Source organism: Idiotropiscis lumnitzeri, chromosome 1 (assembly GCF_059441095.1).
Source record: "Idiotropiscis lumnitzeri isolate Australia: NSW breed Sydney's pygmy pipehorse chromosome 1, RoL_Ilum_1.0, whole genome shotgun sequence".
Classification (NCBI taxonomy): Eukaryota; Metazoa; Chordata; class Actinopteri; order Syngnathiformes; family Syngnathidae; genus Idiotropiscis; species Idiotropiscis lumnitzeri.
This window is the reverse complement of record NC_142391.1, coordinates 23,299,295-23,314,572: the sequence shown is the minus strand read 5'-3', so window position 1 is coordinate 23,314,572 and position 15,278 is coordinate 23,299,295. Positions and strand designations below refer to the sequence as shown.

The 15,278-nt window shown below is 41.6% G+C and overlaps 1 long non-coding RNA gene across 1 annotated transcript; it reads right to left on the bottom strand.

The window, feature by feature from the left end:
• Positions 1–204: 204 nt before the first annotated feature.
• On the bottom strand, positions 205–15,077 carry LOC148343825 (uncharacterized). The gene is made up of 3 exons (XR_015846254.1): positions 14,986–15,077; positions 1,711–1,785; positions 205–1,000 (listed from the first exon to the last, which is right to left on the bottom strand). It is a non-coding gene; the product is annotated as an uncharacterized LOC148343825 (long non-coding RNA).
• Positions 15,078–15,278: the final 201 nt, after the last annotated feature.

The window sequence follows — 15,278 nt, the reverse complement described above, 5'->3', positions numbered from 1 at the left end:
AAATGTCAAACATCTGTTAAAGTGACCTTAGGTCAGAGAATAAACATTACGAAAAAAAAAATTGGAAAGGACAAAATTGACTGCATGACACAATGAAGTCTTGCTACATTTTCTTGTATTGTGCAAAAACTGAGCAAAATAAATAATTTTACAGAAAAACCTTGTTTTGTTTTTTTCTTCTAAAATGGCTTCCTCCTCTAAAATACACACATTTTGTACATGTTCCAACAGGAAAAAATATTTTTCCCTAATAAATATGACTTTTTACTGTAAAAATGACCACCTTTGTCTCAAACAAATCCGTCTTTTTTTTTTTGCCCCATAACCAAAGTATGTCAACGTAGATTTAGTGAAACAAGATACAGTTGGACCCCCAAAATCGGTGTACAATTGATGTCCATTATAATTGCATTTAAAATAAATAATAATTTAACCACCCATAAAATATAAAAAAAAAATAAATGACTACCCTGCAATATAACACCAATAAGACAACAATAAAAAACAATAATCTACGTAAAAAAAAATTCAATAAAAAAAATCCACAAAGGTGAACCACTGGGTGCCAAAAATAGAATTTAAGAAAATGGTCAAAAAGAAGAGTTTTCCAAAGATCAAATATTATTTTTCCAAAATGAAGAATTTTCCCTAAATATTTGTTTGTAGCAGGCTTGGGTCACTCCAATGCAACTGGCCGAGAGGCTACCAGGAGTGCAAGCAAATGACTTTGAAAGAGTGGAGGACATTCAGGTGCTTGACGTAAGAAGAACGTTCTTCAGATACGAGCGCAAGGAAGACGACGAGAGCGTCAAAGTGTGTCCTCGAGGGGTTGAAGGCGCTCTTCCAGGCTGCTGTCTGAAGATTGCGAATCCCCAACACTCAATCCGGATGGTTATCTTAACCCCCCAGCCCCAGAGGATGTGTATTACCAAACAAGACGTTTTATTTATCAAGGTAAGCAGACTCGGAAGAAGGAAGGTTGAAACGCCACCGGCAAGATCTGAGAAAAAGACAAACATTTGTATGGGAAAACATGACATTTTTTTTAGACGGGTCTATCATGAGAAGACGTGGAAAAATATCCCAAGAGGCAATGCCCAAAAATCCACAACAAGTTTGCCATTATTCTGTGAAGCAACGATTTTAGCGGCCATTTCTGTTTGCCTTTCAAAGGCGAAATTGCCTGAGAGATTTTTTGGGGAAAAATTCAGCCCCCAAAGCCAATTTCACATCGCAAAATGAAATTGGGCAGATGTGCTTAAAATTTCATGCACAAAAAAAAAAAAAAAATCAACAAATCAAGCCAGGTGAGAGACAAGGGTGTCTGACATTTTGTTTTGAAGCAAGCATGTTTTCGTTGTGTCCAGGCACATCCACAGTCAAAGGAGGCTGAGATAGTTTTGGAAAATTCGAGTCTATCACGAGATCACAGGATGTCGAGCAAGTTGGTTGGAATCGTGCATTTTTCGCCATCTCCTTCAAATGTCTAACCCCTCACCTGTCTGTGTCAACGTGAAAATGAAACCATTTCGATTCTTTTTCCTATCTCATAAAGGATAAAACAAAAATGTCTCCACAGGCGGATAGAGTGTATCAAATTGGCCCCTTCATAAATGAGAGAAAATGTCAAGTGAAACACTTTCCTCAGAACGTCTCTGGACAAGTTTTTTTTTTTTTTTTTTGCGAGAGCAGATGGTCAGCAAATATTACCTTGAATAGCGGCGAAGGCCTCACAGATTAAATCTTGCTCCACTCAACTGGATTGAAGCACTCGCCCCCAAAATCCTATAAAAGATGTTTTAGATTTATTAGCCGCCGAGTATGTGAGAGACTTTGTTCTCTCCGAGGAGGCAACACAAGAAGAAGAACATTCGCCTTAACGGCCCTGTAACCTTTTTGTTGGCGTGCTTGAGGAATGATGATTTACAGGACTTGTCACATTTGAACAAACCCTCAATTCCATGATACAAAGACAATTTTCTTTATCCGGAGAGGATTTGGAAGTCAAGGAATGCAGCACTTAGTCTTCTAGTTATTTAGAGGTTATACGCTGGTTTCTAACTCCAGGTTTTCAGATGTCTGCTAACTGCAAACTGTTGTCTGGCTGGTTACTCAACTGGGTTTTAGCCGGGCCCCGAGTGGCTGTAAAATGTCTGCTTCCTGTATGTCGAGTTTTTACAAAACAATACAATACAACTTCATTTCTATAGCGCATTTGACAACAGCTGGAGCTGTAACAAAGCGCTTTACATATGGTGTGATATAAATTAGCGGGAAATTAGCACATAAATTAAAAGACGCTGAGTAGATGCTATCTGGTGTCAGAGTGGTCATTAGCTGGGTGCTAACTGGATATTGTTTGACTTTCAAGTGACCAACTAATGCTGGTTAGCTAATTGGAAGTTGAGTCGTAGCAAGCTAGCCTGTTCTCAAGTGGCTGTTATATGGTCGCTACCTGGATGTTGAGCGGTTGGGGGGAGCTGATTGGGTGGCACCAGGGACTGGGATGACAATAATAATAATAATTTGCCCTTTATTAGTCCCACAATGGGGAAATTCGAGATTCGAACCCAGGCCTCCTGGGGAGACTGGGTCCTGAAGGCGGCGCCTTAGACCACTCGGCCATCCTGGCAGCCATGGGGAAATTCGAGATTCGAACCCAGGCCTCCTGGGGAGACTGGGTCCTGAACGCGGCGCCTTAGACCACTCGGCCATCCAAGCACAGGTGTACACAAACTAACAAGGCACAAAGAAACACAAGGAAAACCTGAGACTAAATAACAAACCAAAACAGATGATTACATCACGAAGTGGATGCGAACATTTTGCATCTGGATGTTGATGGGCTGCAAGTGGCCAGCTAACTGCTGTCTCCCGGTTTGCTAATGAGATGATGAGTGTTAGCAAGTGACCAGCTAGCCCTTTTTTTCCCCCATCTATTTGCTAACATGACTTGGAGTGGCATCAAGTGAGCAGCTAACTGCTTTCAAGCTGTTTGCTACGTCTATGTCAGGTGGTTGCAAGATCTTTGCTAACTTTCTTTGTAGCTGGTTGCCAGTAGGACACTAAATGGTTACAGGTCACCAGTTCCTGGTTTTTAGCCACATGTAGAATGGTCATGTTTGCTTTGTTTTAAACTTGGCCTTTAAGTTCGAAGGTCCCCTTTCGTATTCTCGCAGGTGTCTTATTTCCCCACTTGCCCTCAAGCGCTCGAAGTCAAAATCAACACTAGCGGTCGACGTGGGAACGCCTGTAATCGCGCGTGGCCGTCGGCGGCGTCCATTCTTTATTCTGCGGGCTGCTTGTCATTTTGTAGCTGTCACTCGGCCCCTCGCTACCCATCCGTCAGCATCCGTCCTCCTCTTCTGCCATTCGTCACTCTCCAGAGGGTTTGGCTAACAGGCTGCTTGACAGCCAGCAAAAGTGGACTTCTTCCCCCCCCTCTCCTTCCTTTCCCCAGTCAGTCAGTTAGTCATCCGAGGCTAATTAAATACCGACGCGCTCCCTTCACAACGCCACTCCGCTCGTCGTCTTCCCTTTTCCCAAGGAGAGAGCTTTCTCTCTCTCTCCTTCGTCGCCCAGGGGTGTCGTACGCTAAGATTAACCTCCCGCTGTAAAGATCACACGCGCAAAGTAACAGCAGCCGACAGCAATGCTCCTCAATCAAATGTTAAAAGCATCCACTTCAGGAACGTTTCTTGAAGCATTATAGCGTACATACATTTTGTCAGGAAGCTGTTGGTACATAAAAAAAAACAAGTAACAGTCTGTAATCAAATGTTAAAAGCGTCATCTTGACAATTGTTTTGTAAAGGAACAAGCATTATATTTAACTCCCACACCTTTTGTAAGAAAAGATTAGGTTTCTAAAAACAAAGTACCAGCGGTCCTCAATCAAATGTGAAGTGTGCGTGTCAGAAAAATAACATATATTTTGCCAGGAGACAGTTTATTAAAACAAGGTAAGTCAGCTTTATTGTTGAAACAGATAAAAAAAAATGTTGTGATTGTCACTAAATGGTAGCTTTTGTTGCCATAAAGTTGTGCTTCTCAATTATTTTCTGATACGCCCCCTCCTAGCACGATGAAAACAATTTGCGCCCACCACCACTACCGCAACTATAAATAATCGCATTTTTGTTGAAAAACAAACCTACACCGTAGAGTTAATACTCGCTGCGCGCAATGAGAGCACCACTGCCGACTAATGGAGTGGATGGGCAATTACACTTCATTGTAGTAAGTCATAAAAAAAAAGCATGTTCCCCAGGGTCTCACGTACCGCCCCCAGGTAGGCCCGCCCCACAATTTGAGAAGCAGTGACATAAAGTAATGGCAGTCAGCTCCCATCTTGATGACATTGTGATTTTTTTTATTATTTTTTTTGCGCTTGGTGCCGTGGTTCGTTTTGGTAAAATGAAATAACAATAACCATCTACCTTCTTGTCAGTATTGTGACTTTTCTGGAAACTGAAGGTTAAAACAAATCAGTTTCATTCCTGACAGTGTTGCGACACGACTCCACCGTCGGACAACAGTTGGCTTATTAAAACAAAAGTAATCATCAATGGTGATGCAACTCTACGCATTTCAAAGATGACCTCGATAGCTTCAAAGATCGGAAAACGAATCGTAACCATGAGTGAGCAACTGTCACACATCTCAACTCTGGGTTTAAAAACAAAAACCGCTGAGATGCTTGAGACACGTTCTAGCTCCTCTCGCTCGCACGATGAATACATGTTTCAGTCAATCATGCAAAACCCAAACGTTAACTCGGAGCGAGCTCATCTGCATTGCTGGAAATAATTGTGTTCCGACAGCGAAATGATCCAACGGCCCTGACAGAGTGTGTCCAACAGGCTGACAATGTGCTGTTCCGCCTGTTGCACACAGCAGCCGAGAGTGGGCGGCTGAAAAATTCCGTTTAATTTGTCCACCACAAGCGAGATAAAAGTCGAGGCCAGAAGGGAGACGAGAGGGCGACCGGTCATCACAGTCTGCTCTTTTATTTCCTGCTTTTTATGTTAATACCACTTGAGACTGATTCAGTCTTTCTCCAAGTGTTGTTTTCTTTGCTTTTGGCTCATCGCGTGCGTCTGTTGTAGAGACGTTATTTGGACGCAGATGGACGATTAGAGCGGTATTACATCGTGGCGCGCAGCAAACAAACACAAAAACAAACTTAAAGCTGCAGACGCCGATCGACGTGCCCTCATGCCACTTTTCATGAGGAATCCTTGAAATGATCAAACTTTTAACTCCCGCGTGGCGTAGGCTTAAAAAGCTTCACGGTGGAGTGCGGCCCATCTGTCAAGGATGCCTGCTTCTCATTGGGGCTCATTCGTGCAAATTCCTGAGTCAGAGTCAGTTAACGCACAACTGTTATTGTCTCATTCTTGTTCTTTTTTTTTTAAAGAAAGCTACATAGACAAATGTCAGTCTTTGGAAGCATAAGAATAAACAGCAATTAAAAAAAAACCTTTGTCAGGAGACTAACAAGGATAGGTTACATTCTTGAGTGTTGTCACTTTCAGGCTTTGCCAGGAAAAAGTCATTACTTTGTTTTAACGGACCAATTCTGAACAAAAAAAAAAAAACTGATGAAGCAGGGAGGCCAGGCAGAGTGCCGTTTATGAGAGCAAGGAACAAGCTGGCAAAGGATGAATAAGCAGGAGAGGCTTAGTGGCTGATTGCTGATTTGAGCAAACTGTGCACCCAGGTGAACAAGGTGGCTAATAAGTTGGGCGTGGCTAACTGGCAGAGTGGAGTAGTGGCGAGGTAATGGAAAAACACGGAACGCACAGACAAAACGATGGAGATGAATTGTGACACATTTATTGAAAACCCAAATCTGATGCAGATTATCAGCATTTTTCAGATTACCCGCATCGGCCGTTTTTTTTTTTAAACCTTCCAGGCTGATAAATTAAAAGCTAGTTTATTTTGGCTCGCTTCAGTACTCTTCTCTCTCTCTGCTGTGCTTGTGGCCCTGCCTGCAGAAGCCGATTGGCCCGCCCACAGCACCATCGTTTCTTGTGCAGTGGGTAGCAGCCAATCAGCAGTAAACTGCCGGTTTACTTTTTCATCTCGAGTCAGTTGAGCGAGGTCCCTCAAGCAGGGCAACAGCCTTTGCCAAAATGTTAATAAATGTCAGTCTACTACTCACAACCAATAGAAAACTTGTCGTTGTGAACTTTAAAGAGATGTTTGTTTTCATTGAACTAGAAGAAATGCAGCAGAGCCTGGGAGCTCCTTGCACTTTATACACTTTTAGACTTTTGAAACCAAGTTGTCTATTTTCTAAGATCTAAGAAACTTTAACATGTAAATCACAAATGTTGTATAATAAACGTACTTAAAATTTAAACGAAGTCGAGTTTTGGTGTTTTTATTTTTCTAACTTCTGACAGAATTTTACCCCTTTTTCCCAACAAATGAATATTGGCTTCAAATATCGGTTATTGGGCTCCATGACTACTAATAATCGGTATCGTATCGGCCCTGTAAAAAGCAAAAATCAGTCTATCACTAATTATCATCCCCAGATATTTTACACCAGCCCTATAAAGTTTAGCGTAGAGAGACAAACCTTTTTTTATAAAACTTTTCTATTCCTCTGTAGAATCCATCAGCAAACAACAAGAATGTATGACTGTCTTCCAGAAGATAGGTCGGGGGGGATTGGGGGAGCAAGGACATGCAGTGGCGGTGTTGGGTCAAGAGCCCAATCTCCCCGGTAGATGAAAAGCAAACGGCAATCGTGTGGCACAAACATGCGTGTCATTCCCGGGAATTGGCCATCGCCTCATCAGAATCCTCCTCGTCTTTTTTTCTTGTACTCCTTTCCTGTGCAAATGGGAGACATATTGAGGAGAAATAGAGAGGGAGGGGAGGGCGGGGCATATATATTTCATTGGATGGGATGCGACATTGCCGGTTAAGTTGATGTCACAATTCTCGAGGGCAAAGCTCAGGAAGGGCAAAAAACAAGAAGGAAGGAGAAGGGGGGAAAGCAAAGTGTGAGGGATGAATGAAATGCAAAAAAAAAAAAAAAAAAAAGAGAAAGGTCAGCGAAGAACAAATATCCGTGGCGAGAGAACAAGAGGGCGGGGAGTGACCAGGTGTTACTGTGAGTGGATCAGAGGGGATTTGCACAGCAAATGAAGGGAGAAAGAGGAGGCGGACAAGAAGGACAACTAACATCTGAGACAGGAGATCTCCAAGTTGAATGCAAGGTCGGAGGCGAGGAAGTTAAGAGCTTCACGACAAGGATGCAAGGCTTGTGAGGAAGGAAGACAAGGTCGAAGAAAAGGGTCAACTCTTGACACCGGAGGTTTTAGTATCGGCTAGGTCCACCTAGCTCCACATCCGTGTCGGTGAACAGAGATGTCCAACTTTGCTTTGTGATGACAACGATGACTGCGTTTCCGGTAGCAAACAAAGAAAAAGGCGACATTTAATTCAAGTGGCCGACACCGTGCTAAAGCAAATGTAAGTAATATTGCCGTCTTGGTAAAGTGAAGTAAAACATAGCAGGTACGCCAAGCTCCTTGCTCACTGGTCACGTTTTTTTTTCTTTTGTCCCTGTAGTGGTAGTTGGCCATGTTGTAAAGCTCTTGAGGTCCACAACAATAATTTTCACCTCCATTTTTTTCTCTTCTCTTTTCAAACAATCCGCCAAGTGGACAAAACGCTGAGTGTGACGTAGTACGTCCCGGAGCTGATTGGCTGAAGAATGAGAGCTACAGGAGAATGAAAGTTTCGAAACTTCAAGCTTCAATACAGAAAGCAGAAATTGTGAAGGAAAAAATTGATGTCCAAAAGAAATGAGGACAAACAACTTGGGAAAGGCTATGCATTAGAGCCGAGTAATAGTCTGGGACAGGAGTCAAAAAGCTTTTTGAAACTGAAAGCTACTTCTTTGGTCGTGATTAATTCAAAGGACTAATTTGCTCAAATTTATATTAATCTACACTAATGGTGTACATTTCATTCGCCTGACGTACAGACAGGGTGCCTTCAATTCCATCTCAGTGGGGGTGTAAATTAGAGCGTGAGTGTGAAAGGTTGCCTGGCTCCATGTGTGCCCTGTGATTGACTGTCAAACCAGTCCAGAGGGTAGTCTGCCTTTTCACCCGAGCTCACGTGTATCTTTACATTCATCAGAAAAAGTCAGCCTCCTTTTCCAATTGAGCTCCTTTCCAGTGAGTCGAGCTTGCCGCAATCCTGAACAGGATATACTGTACAGAAAATGGATGGCTATTCATCTTTGCATAGACACTGATTGTGTTGATGGTTTACCAAAGTAGGGAAAATACATATCAATATGCAACACTTCTATAAATCCTTTCAAGTGTTCACTCAAACAACAGGATATGGCTAAGAAAATGCCGAGGACAGGAAACAAGGGCAATGTGGTTCAGGGGTAGAGTAGTCATTACCCAACCTAGAGGTTGTGGGTTCGATCCCCCGGCCATTGTGACCATGTCCACGAACCCTTGAGCAAGATACTGAACACCTCAGTCGCTCCTGATGTTCTGTCACCAGTCGGTAAATGAGGTAATACCATGAAGCGCTTTGAGTACCAAAGGGAGAAAAGCGCTATACAAGTGATAGCCCATTTATCATTTACCAAGAACTTCACGAAAAAGAAGTCCCATAAGGACCAAGAGATTCAAAGGTACAAGAGATCTCTGTGTTGAAGGCTCGGTCCGTTATGCAGAAGAGCGAAGAAACTCAAGAGCCAAAAAGGGCAACATGAAATACCTTGTCTTATAAATACCTTGCCTTGTACCGATGTAGGCTGAATGTTGGACGAGCACGAAAGATCTAAAGGCGATCTCCAAGTCACTGGAAACATCAGACACCAGTAGAAGAAAACTGATGGACAGAAGAAGAAGACAATGAAGCGGAAGAAAGATGAGGTCCAAGAGGAATGAAGACCAACAACTAGGTGAGGACTGCATGTTGGATCCGGATCACGGTACTGGGGATCTCACAGTTGAAGGTAAGGCTCAAAATCAGAACAAGACGATGATTTTTAAAAGGAAACGTCTCAGCCAGAAACATCAATTGTCTTGTTAAATCTCTTACACATGAAGGTCTAACCAGAGACACTAAGTAATAAAGATCCAAATGAGATCTACAAAGTTTCTGCACTTGATAGAGAGCTATACCACAAATGTTGACTGGAGGCAACTGGACAATTTTCTGTTTAAAGGACACCTTTTGCATTAAAGGTGAAATATCAAACAATCAGACTCCAGTTGGCTTCATTAAACTTGCGCAGATTACCAGGACTTGAGTGACTCGCAACATACACCGAAGTAGTAGACTAACTCAACTGACTTTCAATTTGATGACACAATGAAGAACCAGAGAGGGATAGGTCAATGACTCACAACTAGAAAAATATCTGACTCACGTAGCATGAAAACCTCTATGTTGTAGACAAGGTCAGACACATTGAAGAGCAGGAATGACAAGAGAGATGTGCTTCAAGAGGAAGATTGATATGAAGAGGGAAGCAACGCGAGGCCGGAATCTGATAGAGAGCAAGCGAGCAGAGTGTCAGCCGAGTGGAGCCGATGACGAGAGCTGAGAATGTCCTGATCCTCGGGAGCCACTCGAAGGCATTAAGGGCTGAGCGCAGCTAAGTCCACAGGAGAGAAAGTCACATTTGAATGGGATTGAATGACCACGCGGCAAAGCCAAAAGTCTCATCTGCACATCCGTGTTCACCAGAAAGAAAAGACTGTTTCCTTCAACTTTCTCACATGAGCACAGATGGAGCTTTAGCTGTGAACGTACACGGAATGCGCATTGTGACTCTTGATGTAGAATCTGAATTATTTGGAAGAGAAGTACAATGGAAAGTAGGCAGCAACATTTTTGGGTTCACAACGGAAGGTTGTTCCTTCATTTTAATGGAACGGACAAAAAGAAGAGAGAACAAAATGTCTGATGGCGAGAGTCACAGCTGGTTGGGAAACCTGCTGACAAACAAGGTGAAACCAAAGCAAAAAGCAACAACAAGTTAGAATGACGTTGGGCAATCTTTGGATAAATAGGAGCGTGAGAAAAAAGCAACAAAACCTGTTGGAACCTACTACAGTTACGGAGTCTTTGGATAAACGAGTGTTTCTTCATGTTTTTGATTCTACTGTTTATTCAAGCCTTAAAAGTTTAAAAGTGCACCGCCTAGTGCCCGTTGTCGGCTGGGAGCACACCCACGACCCTCGTGAGGAGAAGCGGATCAGATAATGGATGGACATTGACTCGGTTTCTCCCAAAATGTTTTATCTTGGGCAATGGTGAAGCCCCGACTTCAAAAGAATAACCTGTGCCTTATTTTGGAGTCAGCCAGCCCTCCCTTAAACATTTCCAGGTGGCTCAAAATTCTGTTTTTGTCCGCGAGTATTCTGTCGTCAAAATACGGCCGTGAATGAATTAAATCATAAAAACTTTCTGAGGCTATGTTCCACTTGTTAGCCGGCGGGCTAGCCATTAGCCTCCATTCTATCAAGGGCCCCTTGACTTGTTTTTCAGCTGGAGTTTCTTTTGACGGCGCCTTCCCACCAAATGGAGGCGTCACACCCATCGAGGCAAGGTTGAAGAATAACACGGCTCTCGTTTCGAAGTAGACTTTGAAGAAGAGGCCTTTTACGCTAGACTTTTCTTCTCTTGGCTTGACATTTTCTCTGCTGGCTTTAACGTTTCCTTTGAACGGACTTGACTCAGGGAGAATTGCAGTCAGCAGCAGGGACCAGACAAAATGTCGCCGTCTGTTATGATTAGGGATGAAACACTTCAACGGCAAAACGTGGGAACATTTTAGAAGGGAAGTAATTCCTTTTGAAATTGTAATCATATCAGTAAATGAAATTTATGATATAATTATTACTTTTATGATGTTTGGGGAACTGTTAGATCTATTTTATAAAAATGTGATTCATGAATAATTATTGAGACATTGCTATATAAATATTTTGCTTTATTCAAAAATATTAAAAATGATAATGAATATAATTTATTCAGCTGCAGATTAGAGTAAAGTAAAAGAAGTAAAAGAAAAATATAAAAACGCAGAATAGTTTTCAAATAGATTTAAAAACAAATTTAAAATAAAGTCATATGCTAAGATCCCCTTGCCAAGTTTAGTTGAATCTACTCAGCAGTAGCAGATTTTGTGCTGATCACAAACATCCAATCGTATTAAATCTTAGAAGAACACGTGCCGAACTAACCACATGCTGCTTCACCAAGGCCCTGAACGTTATCTGCTACCTGCCGTATAGCAAGCAAACGGAGCCTCTCGGAAAACGTAAACCCCTGGAATTATCGGCGATACCGGTGCAGACACACGAGCAGCTGCGACAGAGGGAGGGAGGGGCGGGGGTGCGGGTGGCGGCCGGTGCGTTAGGACAGATAGAAGGACACTGATGGATCCCGACAGCCAGCGAGCCAGGATACGGCAGCGCTTTGGCCTCCAGCCTGAATCAACAGAGTGAGCTGACGGCTATATCTGCCCGGCTTTATTAACATGGAGAGGCGTGAACGCACACCTGGACACGGACACGCACACGCACACGCACACCCCCACGCACACACACACACACACACGTCATGGTAATGTGGCAGCTAAGACGGGAGAAAGTTTGTTTGGCAGCAAGCTCGTACGAGCTCCGGGATTCCAGGTGCATCATTCATTTTATCCCCCAGCAGATTATTTAAAAGACAACCTGCAGCATGCCCCGACACACACGCACAGATACACACGCACACACGCACACACGCACACATGAACACACACAGCTGATTGTGAAGGCAGAAATGTTAATGATGTAAACAGCTGGCAGCCAGCAAAGAAGAAGAACCTCACTCGCTCTTGTTTTTCATGTTGTTGTTGTTGTTGTGGGTGTTTGTTGGATCACTGATTGGATTGTTGAAAAGTTAGATGAAATTGTTGGAGGGGGAAAAAATGTAATTAAAAAAAAATCCCCCTTGAAAAAAATTGGAGCAAAACTGATCAAATTTTGACAATTCCAGTATCAAATACGCTGAGACATTAAAGACATTGTTAAAAAAAATGAAGTAAAAACACTTGTTTTTTTTTTTTAAAAAAAGTTGTTTAGTTTGTTTTTTGTTTTTAAAATATCAAAATTTTAAAAGACTAAATTTGTGTTTAAAACAGATTTTAAAAACCTTTTTTTTTCTGATTTGAACAAAAAACATTTTCAAATTCATTAAAAAATATTGTATTACAAAATAATAGCGAAAGATTACTTTCCTGAGAAACGTTTTCATATATTTCTAAGTTTGAAATATGATCTATTTTTTTTTTTATCTTTACCACTTTCACTGGTTAAAAGAGTTGTCGAACAAATATTTTATTTCAAGAAACAGATTAAGAAATATTTTACTTTGAAACCTTAAATGCTTTATAATTTTTATATATTATACAAATGCAAATAATTTGTTCAAAGGAAATAATTGACTTACTTTTGGTTTTGTTTTTCTCCCCACTAATTTTAACAGTAATTTTAAAAAATGTAATCTGTACCATATCCATCGATAAATCATGGAAGAGGACGAAAAAAAACATAAATATAGAGTATAGCTCCATACATTACACTGAAAATTAATAAGATTTTTGAAAAAAATGTACAAAATGATTTTAAAATATGTTTTCATACGATAACTTGGGTGCATATAAACTGAGTGTGTGGGTTCATGTGTGTGTGTTTGTGCACGTGCGAGTGCGAGACATGACAGCTGGTTGACACAGTGGGTACTCTTCTGGTGGGGTATTTGGAAGCGACATCACCTGTCACAATGTTTAATTAACACCTTTGTGTGTATTTGCGTGTGTATGAATGTGTATGAGTGAGAGTTGTTCAGAACATTATTATATGTAAATATCTTGTAATGTCTTTTCACACCTCCATATGTTTGGCTTATGTGTTATTTGTATGCATTTATGCGATGAGCATACGTTCATTGACTTTCCTCCTAATACAGTATGCTTTAAATACGTGTGTGTCTGCGTGTGTGGGTGTGGGTGTGCGTGTGTGTGTGCGTGAGTGTGCGCGTGCACGTCAATGCCAGCTGAGGTCACTCCTGCGGGTTTTTAATCTGGACTCGCATTGGGAAGTTGGAAGGTTTTATCTGAGCTTCCGCCGGCTACCCAGAGGTTCACCAGCTGCACTTCCTGTTGATGGTGCGCACACGCGCACGCACACGCACACACGCGCACCTGAGCAGTCTTCATCACAACTCAAAGCGTTTGTCAGACGTTGTCTTCTTCCTTACAGCTCAAAGAACGTTTCACCAACTGACATGGAATTAGGTAGACACGTTTATCATGAGTGGACCCACAAAAAAAATCTTTGGAAGCAATGCTTAAAAACACACGGCAAGTGTTGTCATCTTAGTTTGAAGCAGACGTCTGTCCGTTCCCACAAGGTGCTATACAAACACGAACTAACTGAAGAGAGTTTAAAAAAATAAACAATAATAAATAATAATGCCACCAAAGCTGACTTTGCAACATGAAATGTGATAGTCATGTCTAGCGTGAGTAGACCAAAGAAAAAGACTCAAGGAGCCGTGCCTGATAACTGTTTTAAGTCGGCATTTTAGGCCTGCTTTTTTCAGATAAATTGCTTCAAGACTCATAAATCAGTTTCACTTTGCATAATTTTGTAGACACGTCTATCATGAGTTCACCCACAAAAAAGGCGCAATAAGTCAGACCCAATAAGACAAAGGAAGACCGTCATTTTGGTGGGAGGCAGCCATTTTGTTTTCTTCAAAGACGAAATCCTAGCGTGACAAAAGAATTCTGCCCCTGAAACCAGTTCCACTAAGCAACACTGAATTTGGTATTCTTGTCTATTTTGACCAGATGCGCAAAAAAGTTACAAGAAGCCATGCCTGAAAAGTTAGAAGTAAGGTCGAAACAGGCATTTTGGGGTAATCTCGAGATATTTCCAGTGACCCTTTAAACATAAATTCCAATCAAGAGTTTTTCCAATTTTGTCCGATCATTACCAAATTTAAATAACTACCAGACAGATGAAAGATGCCAAGTTTTTGTTTGCTGTTTGTAATGCAGCTATTTCCCTACACGCTCCGCCTGCATCGCATTGATTTTGTTTCCCCTGAATGCGTTATATTGTATTATTTTATTTATTTATTTTTTTTATTTTTTTCTGCGACCCACTCGCAGCAGAGACGAAATCTGCGGGGAACACTGATTGCGTCGGCGCTCTCCCCACCAGGATAATGATGGCGGCTTAATCAAGTCGATGCGGAAACAAACAATGACGGCCGTTAACGCGGCAGTTACGACCAAAACGTGGTCACGCTCCACCGGCCCGACGCTTGCCGTCGATGTGTTTGTGTAGCCGCTCAATTGAATAATGGAGGCGATTTCACCTCCCCAAGTTAGAAACACACAAGGTGTTTCACTAAATGCTGCCTGGGCCACTTATTGTTCCCGTGCAAAGGCTCATTTGTTACCTCTGCAAGGAGGCCGCGCTTTCATTGGCATTTGTCTGCTAATGTGAAGGATGACACACAAAGAAAATCCTCTTTGCATTCTAACTGAGTACTGCAAAACATTCATGAGCAGTGGGGTCATGGACGCAGAAATTATGCTTGAGAAAAAATACTGAGATATAGAAATCCCTACAATGTAAACCACTCCTGCATTATGGAAAATCTGTGATATACAAATACTATTTTAATAGTTCCTAGGCATATTTTCCTTTTATAAAATTTAGGGACATTGTTAAAAATATATATATCCAAGAATTTTTTTTAAATAATAAAAACATAGATAACAATATATTGAGAAAGAGCAAGACCAATGGACAATGTGTTGTTTACCCTGTCTACAGAAAACAAAAGTTTTTTTTTTTCAAATTACACAATATAAATCAATAATGCTCAAAGAATTGCATCCTAAAATGAACTTACGGTCGTCACGCTCTTTAAGGATAAAATGCAGGACTGAAGAAGACTTATTTTCAGCACTTCTAAGCAAAAACTAGGTTTGAGCTGAAAGACTTCCTGTTTATATCCTTCTTCGTGTGTCAAATGTACAGCGTCAAACTAAACGGTGTGCCGCCAACTCGCGTTCAACAAATGAATTGCACCCAAAATAAACAGGAAACAGAAAATACTTTGATGTTCATGCTGGACCCCCCCAAAATAACGCAAAATAGTGGGCAAAGAAGGGTGTTTCCTGTCTTTAAAAACATAGAGTATAA